The sequence below is a fragment of the Petaurus breviceps genome, unplaced genomic scaffold (assembly GCF_028583685.1).
Source record: "Petaurus breviceps papuanus isolate PSGF00001 unplaced genomic scaffold, PetGlider_PUasm1.0 90630, whole genome shotgun sequence".
NCBI lineage: Eukaryota > Metazoa > Chordata > Mammalia > Diprotodontia > Petauridae > Petaurus > Petaurus breviceps.
This window is the reverse complement of record NW_027187291.1, coordinates 1,235,912-1,251,055: the sequence shown is the minus strand read 5'-3', so window position 1 is coordinate 1,251,055 and position 15,144 is coordinate 1,235,912. Positions and strand designations below refer to the sequence as shown.

At 40.8% G+C, this 15,144-nt stretch overlaps 1 long non-coding RNA gene across 2 annotated transcripts in view; it reads left to right on the top strand.

Annotated features, from left to right (window-relative positions):
• LOC138143131 (uncharacterized) overlaps positions 1-13,965 on the top strand; it is a 28,508-nt gene extending 14,543 nt beyond the window's left edge. The window contains exons 2-4 of one of the 2 annotated variants that reach the window (XR_011163614.1): positions 5,111-5,160; positions 5,730-5,789; positions 13,078-13,965. This is a non-coding gene — a long non-coding RNA (uncharacterized lncRNA). Of the gene's footprint in view, positions 1-100; positions 3,353-5,110; positions 5,161-5,729; positions 5,790-13,077 lie in introns of those variants that run through there. The other variant, XR_011163615.1, reaches the window with a different exon arrangement.
• The last annotated feature ends 1,179 nt before the right edge of the window (positions 13,966-15,144 follow it).

The window sequence follows — 15,144 nt, the reverse complement described above, 5'->3', positions numbered from 1 at the left end:
GGGCATGATGGAGGAAAAAAGAAGAACTCAGGGGGCATGATGGAGTGAAAAGAAGGACTGATGGTCATAATTTTATTATTCTGTCTGTTTTGACCCCCAGACATGAGTGCAAAAAGGAAGAGCTATACTGTTGAGTATAAGAAAGCAATTGTAGAGGAGTCACATGGCAAGAATCTTGCAGTTTTCTGAAAAGAAAAACTTTTGGATCTTCGAATGGTCAGAAAATGGAGAGCAGATTATAATAACCTCAATGAACAGGTGGATGAGGGAAAAGGGAAAAAGCGCAGGTCTGGATCAGGTTGACAGCCCTTATATCCTGACTTGGAGATCCTCATTGGTGAATGGATTGCTGACAGGAGAGCAAAGGCCTTGGTTGTGCGCAGGGCTGATATTCAAGCATTTGCCCTTTCAATGTCACCAGAGTTTGAAATGGTCTCAGAAAGATTCAAAGCATCACAACACTGGTTGGACGGTTTCCTTCAATGGTATGAACTGTCCCTAAGAAGATCAACAACACTGTTTAAGCTGGAAGATGCTGAAGTTATTAAACGTGCACTTGCATTCAAGTCCTTTATTGATAGGATCGACATTTCCAAGTACCAAACTGCAATATGATTGTTATGGATGAAACTGCAGTGTTTATGGGACAAGGATCTCAAACAACAATTCATCACAGGGGTGCAACGTCAATCTACATTCCCACCACTGGCTACCGGTATGAAAGTGCACGGGTCACCTGTGTTTTGGCAATTCGTTTGGATGGAAAGAAAGCCACACCTCTAATCATCAATAAGGGCAAGAAAGATAAGATTGAACGTGTATCTGGCATTTACGTTCTTGAAACCGAAAAAGCCTGGTGTACACAAGCCGTTATAAGAAAGTGGGTTGATTTAATGCTGCCACTTGTTATGCAAGGTAACCAAAGAGGTCTGATAGTCTGGGATTCAGCCAGCACTCACCGCACTAAAGAAATTAAGAACTTCCTTGCAGAGAGAAGAATAGATCAAGTAATGATTCCTGCAGGAATGACTGCCTATCTCCAGACCCTTGATATTGCAATAAACAAGCCATTCAAGGACCATTTGCGCATGGAAGTCAATGACTACATTGAAAATAGAATGGAAAGAAATCAGCGTGGAAACTTTGTGAAGCCCTGTCTGCAAGAAGTCATGACTTGGGTGAAGAAGTCTTGGGATAAAATTACTGACAGCTGTGTCGCCAAGGCACTACGAGCAGGTTACCTGGACAAGACATTCATTTAAAGAGAGCTATATTGCTGGACATGACAGATTGGGTCCACTTCTTCTGAAGGAAATGGAGGCGCAAGACATCCAGGACGGAATTCAGGGTATGGACACTTATGACGATGTTGTTGAAGAAGATGACATGATCATTATTGAATAAAGGTACATTTTTTTGTTCACATTTACCTGTTTATTAAAATTGCTGTCAATGTTCATTGAAATAAGCCCTCCCCTGAAAATAAGCCCTCTGGTGTTTTTCTGTCCAAAAATTTAATAAGACAGTGTCTTATTATCGGGGAAACACAGGTAGATTGTGCCCCCTGAAGACCAACCAATGGGATAAGGGAAAGGGGTTTGGGGGAGGCTCTTCTCCAGCCAGGAATGGAAGGTACATAAGCCTCTCTCTTTCCCTAGTACCTTGGAAGTGCAGTTTTTTTTTTTGTTTTTGTTTTGTGGGTTGCTTTGTGTGTGTGTGTGATGGGGTGCTTGGGATCTATATTTGTAACATCAATTTGTAATACCAATTTGTAACATCAATAGTGATGGGGTGCTTGCGATCTGTTTGTAACTTCAATTTGTAAAACCAGTTTGTAACATCAGTCTGTAAAACCAGTTTTTGTAAAATCACACTCTCCCCCCCCCAGTCTCAGAGCATTAACTCTGCCCAGCAACAACTCATGAATTGTTTATCTCAGCTTGGAACAAGCTACACCTGTGAATCCTTCACTAAAGTATCTATAAACATTTTAGCTTAGGTAACTGTTATCTTCCCCTTGTATAGTGTCCTGATACCCCATGAATCCTTCGGTACCCTATCTCTAGGTTGACTCCTTGGCTGCCTCCATGAATCCTTCACTACCCAATCTCTGGGTTAACTCCTTAGCCTATCATTCACACACTGAGTCTCCATTAGCCTTGGTTCCCAGACATCAGTCTTGTCAAACATGACACTGATGGGTGGCAGACTGGGCACTTCTCAAGCCAGCCCTTGACCATGTGATAGTAATGGAATATAAAGATCCCCCTGTATTGGCTTGGTTTTCAAATTGATTGTGTTAAAACCCAGAGCTTGTTAATCTCACCTGTGGGATGGACTTGTTGATGTGAAAAGAGAGTCCTGAACTGGGAGGAGCTGGTGATGTAGATTTGGAGAGACAGGAGAGAGGCAGAGGAACTTTTTGGAAGCAGCACCCTTGTGGAGGCAGAGAGAGACTGAGGGGATTGCTGGGGGCCACTTTGAATTGCCTTGGACTTTTGAGACCTGCCCCCAGAGCTGCCAAGGACTGAGGAGACATGGCTGTTTTGCTGGTACTTTGTCTGTCTGTTTTGATGTTGTTTTGCCAGATTTGTCCACTGGTGAAAGACAGTCCTGTTCTTGAAGAAGTCCTGGAACCTGGCTGTTGGCTAAGAGCTCCTGAGACTGTCCTGCAGACAGAGAGTGAATACTGTCCACTGGTGAAGGGCAGTGCTGTTGTTGCAGGGGTCTGGGAACCTTTCTGTTGGTTCAGAAGCCCTGAAGAAGGATTTTCCTGTTGTATGTTTACAGAAATCCTGGGAGAGGGTTTTGCTAATGTTTTCAGGGGTTCTAGGACTGTTCTGCAGACAGAGGATGAATTAATGAAGAGACTGGCAATGTATCTTGTGGCCTTGCTAAGCCTTGTCTCCCCAGGAACTAAGATTGCTGAGAACTTGCCTCGAGTCAAGATGAAGAAAAGACCTCCATTTGGGTATTAAGTGCTGTGCTTAAACTTGATTGTAACTCTGGGGTAGATTCAATTGTGATCCAGGGGTGGGGAACTTTTGACCTTTTTGTGTTCTATGGTTGAACAAATGAATGTACTTTACTTATGTTTGGAAACTAATCTCCATTTGAGAAGAGGGGTTTTGTGATGGACCAAATGAAGGTACAGCCTAGGGATGGAGTAGTATTTAGAACAGGGACTTTGTAATTGATTGAATGAATGGAAGGTCCTGGGGTGGGGTAGTACTTGGAGATTATTTAATCACACTTAGTAAATGCTGTATTTGGAATGATGTCATGTTTTGATCTTCTCTGTTCTTGGTTTGTCACTGAATAAAATGGAGAGCATCTATGCTGGTATTCTGAACCTTGGGAAGTTGCCTTTCCTTGGCATTGCAGTACAGACCACTAGCCAACTTAGTGACATTTCAATCCTAAAACCACACCTCCAGGTAGCCCCCCTTGGGCAGTGGGATGTGAATGGGGAACCTTAGGGCTGAATGCACAAATGCTATGTGTGCCTCAACTGGCACCCATTGAGGCTTAGGGGGAACCTTAGGGTTAAGTGCGCAGATGCTGTTCATGCCTTGATCAGCCCCCATCAAGGCGTGGGGAAAAAATCTGTGTTTGCCTCAACTGGCCCCCATTGAGGGTTTGAGGGAATTTAGGGGATGTACAAGTGGTGCCTGTCTCTATTAACCCCATGAAGAGGTAGGAGTAGTTGCCACTCCTTCTCTTCTGCCCCTGTGAGAAGAGTGATTAGGGAATGCTGTAGGCGTTTGTGCTCCCATTATCAGCAATCCTCTTCTGAGAAAACTATACTAGAATAAAGTAAGATTGTTAACCCCTTCTTAGTGTCTTTCCTGTCTGACCAGATCAAGAGTGAACCTGTGCTAGCAGTCCTCCTGGGTGCTGTGTTTTTTGTCTTACAACCAGGCTTCTGATTAATTTAAAGGGGAATCATGCTTATATAGAGGCTTTATATATCCTCTTTATAAAGAGGATTAAAGATGTATGACAGGATAGCAGACACAGTAAAGTGCCAGCCCCAGAATCAGGAGGACCTGAGTTTGGTTCAGGTCTCAGACACTTAACACCCACACAAAAAAACTAGCTGTGTAATCTTGGGCAAGTAACTTAACCCCAATTGCCTTCCAAAAGGAAAAAAAAAAAAGGACAGGAGACACAAAATAAGGGGAGACCAGGAGTTTTATAGTCCAGGATAAGGGGAAGTTCTATGATATTTCAAGATAAGGGGAAGAGATTTTGGGACAGGTTAAAGAATAAACTAGGAAAGGGGACAACTCTTAGTCCTTAGAGCATTGTTTATATTGTCGTCAATGTCCTTGGACTGGCTTTAAATGGGTGCTTTTTGTGTATCCTATGAAAGGCACATTCAGTGCCCCATTGTAATTTTTGAGTGCAGGTGAAAAAGTTGGGACAGCTAAAGGTTTCTTAGCATTCTCTGAAAGTTTTGAAATGGAGGAGTTTTGAAACACTCTCCTTAAAGTCTCCTCATTCTCTTCCCCCACTACTTAATCAAGATAAGAAGATCTAGCTTTACCTTTCCTCCCCTGGCAAAAGGAAAGGAGGGGGAAGGGGCGGCTGCTACAGTGAGGGCCCCACAAGGTAATGACCCTGGGCCCCTGAGGCTGGAAAGCCTGGAAGCATTACTCAAGCAGCTTGAAGTTAGAAATCAACTGACTTCAAAACTTGGGTAAACTTGCTTTCTTAAAGTTGTAGTATGAATTTAAAATTTTAAATGTGAGTCCTGGTAAAGTTTTGATTAATGAAACTTGCCATCTGATGTAAAAGCTTCTGAGACTACAACAAATTGTGTTCTGAGCTCAGTAACCCACCATCTGGGGGAGATGCCATTAGCTACTTCAAGAGAATGTGAATGTTACAGGTGGGGGGTTTCATCTGGGAAAAAGCTGAAAGGACAGTTCTAGCCTTGGCCTAGGATGGGATCCTTCTGGCTCAGTTTCCCCAATGTGTTTCTTTGAGAAGGGGATGTTTTTCACCTGACTATTCCTGAGTTTGGCTATAAAGTGGATATGATACAACATGTGGAAGGCTGTGATACTTTATCTAACCATGTCCTTGCTTTTCCTTTTAATGGCAGGTTTCTGTAATCAAAGCAAGTAGTCACTGAAAAATGTGAGCATAATGCAAGTAAGTGAAATCTTGCTGTTTTCAATCTGAATGGGTAGTCATAGTCATGTGAAAGAATAAAATCACTGGAATAGAACATTCTTTCTGAATGTTATAGGAATAATTAAAGAAAAAGAAGTATCCCATAGACTAAGGCTGGGGTACAATTAAATTACAAAATGATGTAAAAATAATTAATTAATACAATTATTACAAATAATACAATTGAATTACTGAAACTAAATCAGAGGCACTTTCAGTTTGGAGAAAGGAATTTCAGTGCAATTTTCTTAGAGGGAGGTAACTTGTGGAACACTCTTGAACTTTTATTCAAAGTTTGTTACTATTGTCAAGTTGTGGTACCCAAAGATCTAGAAGGTTTTGGGGGGATACATAGGAAATTTGGTTTTGTGTTGTTATTTAATCAGGAGCTAGAACAAGTGTAGAAATTCATTCCAGCTACTTAGGTCTTGCTTTAAAGATGTTCCCTAACCAATGTGAGATTATAATCACACCTAAAACAGATTATTGGAACATGCTATTCAAAGACTTCACTAGACTATTAACTGTTTTTCTGAGTCTGCCTCCAGGTATGGACATCAAGAAATTCTGTTTGAGCCACTGATCCACAATTCCAGCAACCCTGTGAGGTATGAACTGCTGAGGGTGATCTCTTGGGATGGTTGGGAGAATGACTATTCCCCATGAGCTGAGATAGAATTCTCCTGACTCAATTTCCCCACTATGACATCTGGCAGACTTTAAGCCTGGCTCTATGCAGTTGGCAGTCTATGTAACTTCTACCTGGAATTGACACAAAGTTAAGGAAATGTTGCTCACTTACTATACTTATGTCCCTATTCTTTTATGACAAATTTCCATAATCAAAAAGTTTTGTAAGCAAAATACCAAATTATTAAATAATAAATACTGGATAAATGCTGGATAATAATAAAAAATAAATATTAAACAAATAGTACTGGAGCATATGAAATCACTCTAGTAAGATGTAAGTATAAGACTGAGTTATTTGGGTGGAGTCAAGATGGCGGAGTAGAAGCAGGACCTCCTCTGGGCTCTGGCTTCTACCTTCCCCAATCCATGTAAAAGGGGACTCTAAACAAACTTTGGAGCTGCAGAACCCATAAAATGACACAGAGAAGCTAACTTCCTGCTGAGGACAGCCTGGCAGGCTGGCAGGAATCGGCCAGCACAGTGCTCTGGGAGCTCAGCCCAGCTCCACACCTAGGCTTTAGCCCCAGGGTGGGCCTGACCAGCCACAGGCCAGAGGGACTCCAGATAAGCAGCAGCTGTGGCTGTTTTCAGATTTGTCAACACACAGATGTGAAGGACAAAGTGAGAGGTCAGTGCAGTCTGGACCTTGGGACCCAGTAAGTGGGAGTGCGTGGCTTTTGTCCCCGGGGGCAAGAAGCCACTGAGACACCAGCACAGCCAGCCAACACAACATGGCAGCTTTAGCTCCTGGCCTGCAGAGTGTAGGGGGACCAAGCACCAGTCTGAGGGGTAATTGCTCTTGCTTTAACCTGCTTGGATCTGGATTGCAGTCTAGGGTGGAGGTCCTGGGGTGTGTATCCAAATTGCCAGAGGGTGTGGAAACCTCAGAGAGGACACCCAACTAATACCTCCAGCAGCTGAGAAAACCCCAGCATTTGGGACGAAAGCTCCCCTGTCTGGTGGCAGAGTCCTACTGTGGCAAAAAGTGACTGAGGGGCAACATGACCAGGCAAAGGAAACAAAGAAGACAGAAGATTCCAACATTACTCTCCTGTTTTGGGGACAAAAAGGAGCAAAGCATAGAACAGGAAGAAGACAGTGAAGTCAGAACTCCTGCACCAAAAGCTTCAAAGGAAAATACAAGCTGGTTATAGGCCATAGAGGACCTTAAGAAGCAGATAAAGGAAGTGGAAGAAAAATTGGGAAGAGAAATGAGAACAATGCAAGAAAATTACAAAATCAGAGTCAACTGCCTGACTGAGGAAAATACCACCTTAAAAAATAGACTAACTCAAATGGCAAAAGAGGCTCAAAAAGGCAATGAGGAGAAGAATGCCTTAAAAAGCCAAATTTGCCAGATGGAAAAAGAATCTCAAAAGCTCAATGAGGAGAATCATTGCTTCAGAATTAGATTGGAGCAAATGGAAGATAATGACTTTGTGAGAAATCAAGATGCTGTTAAACAGATCCAAACAAATGAAAGAATAGAAGGCAATGTGAAATATGTCATGGGAAAAGCCACTAGCCTAGAAAATAGATCCAGGAGAGATAATTTTTAAATTATTGGACTACCTAAAAGCCATGATCAAAGTAAGAACCTAGAAATCATCCTCCAGGAAGTTCTCAAAGAAAACTGCCCTGATGTTTTAGAACCAGAAGGAAAAATAGAGGTTGAAAGAATCCACCAATCATCTCCTGAAAAAGATCCCAAAAAGAAAACTCCTAGGAATATTATAGCCAGGTTCCGGAATTCCCAGATGAAGGAGAGAATATTACAAGCAGCCAGGAAGAAACATTTTGAATATTGTGGAAACACAATCAGGATAACCCAGGATCTGGCAGCTTCTACACTGAGGGATCAAAGGGCTTGGAATATGATATTCTGGAGGTCAGAGGAGCAGGGATTAAAACCAAGAGTCACCTACCCAGCAAAACTGAGTATCAAGTTTCAGGGGAAAATATGGTCATTCAGTGGAATAGAGGACTTTAAAGCATTCTTACTGAAAAAACCAGAGTTGAATAGAAAATTTGACATTCAGATACAAGAAGCAAGAGAAGCATGAGAAGGTAAATAGGGAAAAGAAATCATAAGGAACTTATCAAAGTTGAACTATTAACATTCCTACATGGAAAAACAATAATTGTAACTTATGAAACTTTTCTCAGTAGTTGAAGAGAATAGAAATATATATATGTCTATATATGAGAGTATATGGGCATATGAATACATATGTGAATGTGTGTATATATGTTTACAGGTACACATAGATAGAGGGCACAGGATCAATTTAACAGGAAGGAATGATACTTAAAAGGTGAAATTAAGAGGTGAGAGAGGAATATAATGAGAGGAAATGGGGAGAGGCAGAATGGGGTAAATTATCTCATATAGAAGAGGCAAGGGAAAATGGTTACAATGGAGGGGAAGAATAGGAAGGTAAAAGGGAATGGGTCAACCTTATTCCCATTGAATTTGGCTTGAGGAGGGAATGAAATACGCACTAAATAGGGTATCTCACCCTCCAGGTGAGTAGGGGGGGAAGGGGATGAGAGGGGGGATGATGGAAGGGAGGACAGGTTGGGAGGGAGGGAAGTTGGAAGCACCCCCTTTGAAAAGAGACAGTATCAAAGTAGAGAATAGAACAAGTGGGTGGTGGGATAGGAGGGAGGGACATATAGTCAGTCTTTTACAATATATCTACTATGTTATTGTTTTGCATTAGCCACACATGTACAACCTATACTGAACTGCTCTTCTTCCCAGTAAGGGTGGGAGACAAGGGAGGAAGGAAATGAATCTGGAATTCAAAGTTTTAAAATCAAATACTCAAATATATATACTATTATTACTATTTTACATGTAATTGGGAAATAAGATATACAGGCACTGGGGCATAGATATCCACTGGAAAAGTCAAAAGGGGGTATGGGAAAAGATATGGGAGAGAGCAGATTGGAGGAGAGGATATCCTGTGGGACTGCTATTTTGGGGCAGTGGGTAGGGGAAAAACAGGGAGAAAATTTGTAACTCAAAATCTGGCAGAAATGAATGATGTAAATCAGAAGTTAATAAAGCATTTGAAAAGAAAAGAAGAAAGTTACAAATTAACATAAAAAAAAAGACTGAGTTATTTGGCTTAGGTTTTTGCCCAAACAACAACTAACTATTTAGCCTTGACATCTGTTACTAGTATATATTCCTGTATAACTTAAGCTCCTTTAATTCTTAGTAATAGCATAGACAATTAGGTCAAGGGCTTGTGAGAATATTGTTCTGTTACCTAGTTAATATCATACCTGTCCCAGTTTTATTACAATTAGTTAATGTTAAAAGAAGAATGGCTTGTGGTTTATTTTGTAAATCCCATAAAAGAAGCAAAACATGACCAGAAGTTGGAATTATTTTATGACTTGATATGTACTGTGTTAAAATTGAGTACTCTATGTATTTATGCATGTACCAGAGTCTGTTATTAATTACTTCTGATGGGGAAATGAATAAGGGATTAATGTAAAGTATTAAAAAAATGGGTTCTAATGTGAGTTTCTTAAACATGATAATTGGCCAAGGTTCTTATTTTGATTTTATAAGAATAATAAGGGTACAAGGGTTGAATGGTCATTTAAAATTGTGTCAAGTTCACTTTTGTATAGGAGAATGTACACCAGAAAGCATATTTCTACAAGAAGATGACAAGAAGATGCTGTGATACTGTACTGGACCAGGAAATTTCATCAGATGATGTTCCCTGCTGTATGAGATGAGACTTCTGAATCTTAAAGGGACAATTGATTTTGTTCATTATTGTTTTCTTTTGAGTCTGTATTTCAATTTACAAAGGGGACTGCCCCCTTTGATTTATCAATGCATCAATCAACTTCTCCCCCTTCCCTTCCAATATTTATTATGCCTACTTAAAAGAGAAATGGATGAGGGGAAGAATTCATATAAGAAAGAAAATGAAGAAGTACTGACTAAGAAAAATGTGGAAACAGAATTTGCATAAAAGGAAAGAGGAAGAATTGTGGGAAATAAAAGGATTCAACAGGATTAAAACTACTCCCAGCTTTGAGTGATGACTGGATGTAAGTCAGAGGTAACTGGTTCTAATCAGAGCTTCGACCTAGCAGAACCAGGCTTCTGATTAAGTAAAAGGTCAGAAGTTTGTACACCTGCTTAATGAGCTGTTTGAGGGGAAACATATCAAGGAGGAGAACATGAAGTGTGCAGTTCAGGAAGTTGCATCTAGCCAATGGAAAGCAAGGGGGAAATTTGAATTGGGAACAGGGCATAAAAAGCTTTGCATTTGTCTGAACAAGCATACTCCTTTAAGGAGTTACCAATTCAGAATGAATGTAAAATAAATGCAGCTGGAACTTTCCTGGTTTCACAATGAATATTTTCTGTCTAGGGCAAGCATATTTCTCACATAAGGATAAAGAGGGAAAGAAATTCTAAGAAGTACTTCTTAAAATCATCCAGATTGAATCAACACACACTATGAAACTTGGTGACCTCAATGCAAAGACAGAGAAAGGTGAAGATGGGAAGAAAGGGGTTTCAGGAAGAAGGAATGGGAGCAGCTAAAAAAAGCTTTATGCCTTTTTATCTTGCTATTACTGTTGAGATCTGGGGGTGTTGGGTACCCCAAAATTCAAGGGGAAATGATGCAGGTCCTACCTCAAATGAATTTGACCCAAATTTTCTTTCAGTCAGAGACAAAGTTTATTAGAACACCAGTTGGGGTGGGCAAGATTCCTAGTGAGTCTGTGCTACTGGCCAGATTTTAAGAATCTGAGCAAAGACAAGAAGGCGGCAAGAAGAACACTTAACATGGAGTGGTCAAGGAGTGGGTCTAGATGGAATCAAGGAGCTGAGGTCTAGGGTGCAGGCCAGATGCAAGACAGTGAGGGCCATAATGAAAGGGCAGTTAAAAGGATCATTCACTGATGCCTCAGGCAAATACCAAGGATCTGAGGTCAGGAGTTGAGTTCCTGAAATTCGTGGGAAAGTTCAAAGGGGAAGTGGTCCAAAACTCTTACCCTTTTTTTTTTTTTTTTTGCATTACTTATATTTTTGTAATTTGCATTGACACTTGCCCCTTGTTTGTTTTTTTAAGTCTAGAAAATCAAGAAAACGAACTTTCAAGGCTAGAATTGTAGCATTTGCCAATTTCCAAGAGAATACTCACATTGAAAATTTAACCTGCTCTGGAGAGTTGGGTTTGATCTGGCTCTAGCATACCCTTGTGGCTGACTACCTTTTTCTTTTCTTTTTTTTTTTGTCTTTATTAATTTGTTTACTTTTAGTTTACAAGATTTATTACCACAATTCCTTGAATTTCAAATTTTCTCTCCCTCCTCCTCTCCCCCCACCCCCCCATGGCGACATGCAATCAAGTATAGTATCTGCACATACTTTCACATTAGACATTAGTGAGGTTATAAAGAAGGATTGTAACAGATGGAATGAAGAATGGGAAAGAGGAAACAAAACCAAACAAGAAAACGAAAAAGGGCAGGTAGTTTGCTTCAATCTGGGTTCAATCTCAGTTCTTTCTCTGGATGTAAACATCTCTCCATCATGAGTCTTTTGGGGTTGACTTATAACTCTGCATTGCTGAGAAGAGTCCAGTTTATCAAAGTTGGTCATCATACATATGTTGTGTCTGTAATTGTGTACAAATTCCTCCTGGCTCTACTCTTCTCACTCAGCATCAGTTCGTATATGCCTATTCCATAACATGCATATACCACAACTTGTTCAGCCATTCCCCAATTGATGGGCACCCCATAATTTCCAATTCTTTGCTACCACAAAAAGAGCTGCTATAAATATTTTTGTACATATGAGTCTTTTTCCCACTTTTATGATCTCTTTGGGATACAACCCTAGAAGTGGTATTGCTGGGTCAAAGTGTATGAAATTATTAATAATCCTTTGGGCATAATTCCAGATTGCTGTCCAGAATGGTTGGATCAGTTCACAACTCCACCAGCAATACATTTGTGTTCCAATTTGTCCACATCCTCTCCAGCATTTGTCATTTTCCTGTTTTGTCATCTTAGCCAATCTGACTGGTGAGATATGGTACCTCAGAGTTGTTTTGATTTGCATTTCTCTAATCAATAGTGATTTAGAGCATTTTTTCATATGCTTATAAATATCTTTAATTTTTTCCTCTGTAAACTGCCTGTTCACATCCTTTGATCATTTATCAATTGGGGAATGACTTGTAATCTTATAGATTTGACTCAATTCTCTGTATATTTTAGAAATGAATCCTTTATCAGTGACATAGGTTATAAAAATTCTTTCCCAATTTTCCACTTCCCTCTTAATCCTGGTTACATTAGCTTTGTTTGTACAGAAGCTTTTCAATTTAATGTAATCAAAATTATCCATATTGCATTTTATAATGCCCTCTAACTCTTGTTTGGTCATAAAGCCTTCTCCTCTCCACAAATCTGACAGGTAAACTATTCCTTGCTTTCCCATATTGCTTAGAGTATCAGCCTTTATACCTAGATCATGCACCCATTTAGACTTGATTTTGGTATATGGTGTTAGATAATGGTCTATGCCCAGTTTCTGCCATACTATATTTCAGTTTTCCCAGCAATTTTTGTCAAATAGTGAGCTCTTATCCCAAAAACTGGGGTCTTTGGGTTTATCAAACAATAGATTACCATAGTCATTGACTGCTGAGTCTTGTGTATCCAATCTATTCCATTGATCCATTATTCCATTCCTCAGCCAGTACCAAGTAGTTTTGAGGACTGCTGCTTTATAGTACAGATTAAAATCTGGTATAGCTAGTCCACCATCCCTAGCATTTCTTTCATTGATTCCCTTGATATTCTGGACCTTTTGTTCTTCCAAATGAATTTTGTTACTATTTTATAGCTCTATAAGGTAGTTTTTTGGTAAACTGATTGGTATGGCTCTAAATATATAATTTAATTTAGGTAAAATTGTCATTTTTATTATATTAGCTTGACCCAGCCACGAGCAATTGATATCTTTCCAATTAGTTAGATCTGACTTTATTTGTGTGAAAAGTGTTTTGTAGTTGTGTTCATATAGGTCTTGAGTTTGTAACTCATACCCTTAACTACTATATAACAGCCATCATTGAGATGAACAATTCTTGTGGAGAAGTTGTCACCTCTAAACACTGACCAAATTCTATTAATGGACAGGTAAACTCAAGAGCCTGAGGAATGGTAGCCTCCACAGCTGTCATCCATGGGAGCAACCCCTATGGAAAAGGAGCCAGTCATCTCCCACCAACTACTACCCAAGAGGCAAACAAGTCAGCCAAGTTACAACTTGCCACAGCAAGGCATCCCGATGGAGAGCCAGGCAGTATGAGCCAGGCAAGGGAAACCACCACCATTACCTTTATTGCCACATCCCCTCAGACTCAGATGAAGATACAGAATTCTGAGCCCAGGAGCACTGGGAATAAAAGATCCCCACCTCTCATCCTCTACCTCTACTGGTCCTGCTTTCATCCTGGTCTCTGAAGCAATAATTAAAGAGAACAAACCTTGTGATGGCAAACTGCCATCCTTATCATCACCAACAAAAATTGCTAACCAACTGCCTTTGATGAGTAGGTAACTTAAGTGCCAGGAAAAGGTATTTCCATTTCCTGGGACTCAGGCTTACCTACTCATCAAAGATTATGTTGTGTGTGATTGTGGTTTGTCCTTCATTCTTTTTTTTTTATTTGTTTGTTTACTTTTAGTTTACAAGATTCAATTCCACAATTCCTTGAGTTTCACATTCTGTCCCCCTCCCTCCCCTGGAGGGATTTTCAAAATCCTTCTTGAGCTCCTCCATGACCTGTAACCAATTCATATTTTTCTTGGAGGCTTTTGATGCAGGAGTTTTGACTTTGTTGTCTTCTTCTGGCTCTATATTTTGATCTTCTTTGTTACCAAAGAGCAATTCTTGTGTGTGTGTGTGTGTGTGTGTGTGTGTGTGTGTGTGTGTGTTTTAAGTGTCTGAGGGCAGATTTGAACTCAGGTCCTCCTGACTCCAGGACCAGTGCTCTATTCACTGTGCCACCTAGCCGCCCCCAAAGAGCAATTCTATAGTCTGATTTCTCTTCCTCTTTTTGCTCATTTTGCCAGCCAAGTACTTGACTTTTGAGTTCTTTGCCATGGTAGAATTCTGCTTCCAGAATGGAGAGTGCTCTGTCCCAAATTTCTGGGGTTATGCACAGCTATTGTCAGAGATACTTCTGGGCACCTGCCTCAGAAGTATGAGGAAGAATCCCTCTCCACAACTGCAACAAGATCTGCCATGCCAGTGCTCCTCCTCACCCCAGGACTGCCACTCAAGACTTCAACCCAGATCCAAGCAGGACAAGGCAAGAGAATCCTGTCTCAGTGCTAGCAAAGAGATTCCTGCAATTTCCCTCTGATCAACCACTTGGCCTCCCCACCATCTGTGGGCCTGAAGCTCCAGAAGCAGCTGCCACTGCTACTGCTGTCACAACCACCACCTCTGCCACCCAGGGGCAGAGGCCAAACCAAGCTCTTCTCTTACCCAGGTCCAACAGAATTTCCCCACTGACCTTCTATTTTCTCTTTGGCATTTATGGGTTGTGAAGTCTGAAAACCTCCATAGTTGCCAGTAATTCCATCCCCTGAGGTCTGTTCTGGCTAGTCTGTGCCCACAAGGGACTGTGCTCTGCTCCCAGCCTGTTGTCATAGACCCTTCCTGTCGGCTTGCCAGGTTGACTTCAGCTGGAGGTGTATTTCACTCTCTCATTTTGTGGGTTCTATAGCTCTAAAATTTGTTTAGAGTCATTTTTTACAGGTATTGGAGGTAGTTGGGGTGCAAGGTCAAATAAGTTCCTGCTTTTGACCTTGAGTTCTCACTTTGACTGAGGCAACACCCATTCAGTGAGTAGAGCTGTTTAAGAAGTGAGCTAAGGAGGGGTGGCCAGGTGGCTCAGTGAGTAAGAGCACTGGCTCCAGTGTCGGGATGACCTGGGGATCAAATCTGGGCTCAGATACTTAGCACCACACCCAGAAATAGCTGGCTGTGTAACCTTGAGCAAGTTACTTAACCCTGATTGCTTTAAAAAAAAAAAGTGAGCTAAGGGATGGCCCCTTTAAAAAAAAAATCAAACTGGGAAGTGAAGACCTTCAGGGTTTCTGGCTAAAATAAAAACAATTACCATTTATGTTCCCTCAGAGACATTAGGGCTCAAAAAGTAACCATTAAGTGGTGATTGGGAATGGACCTATTGT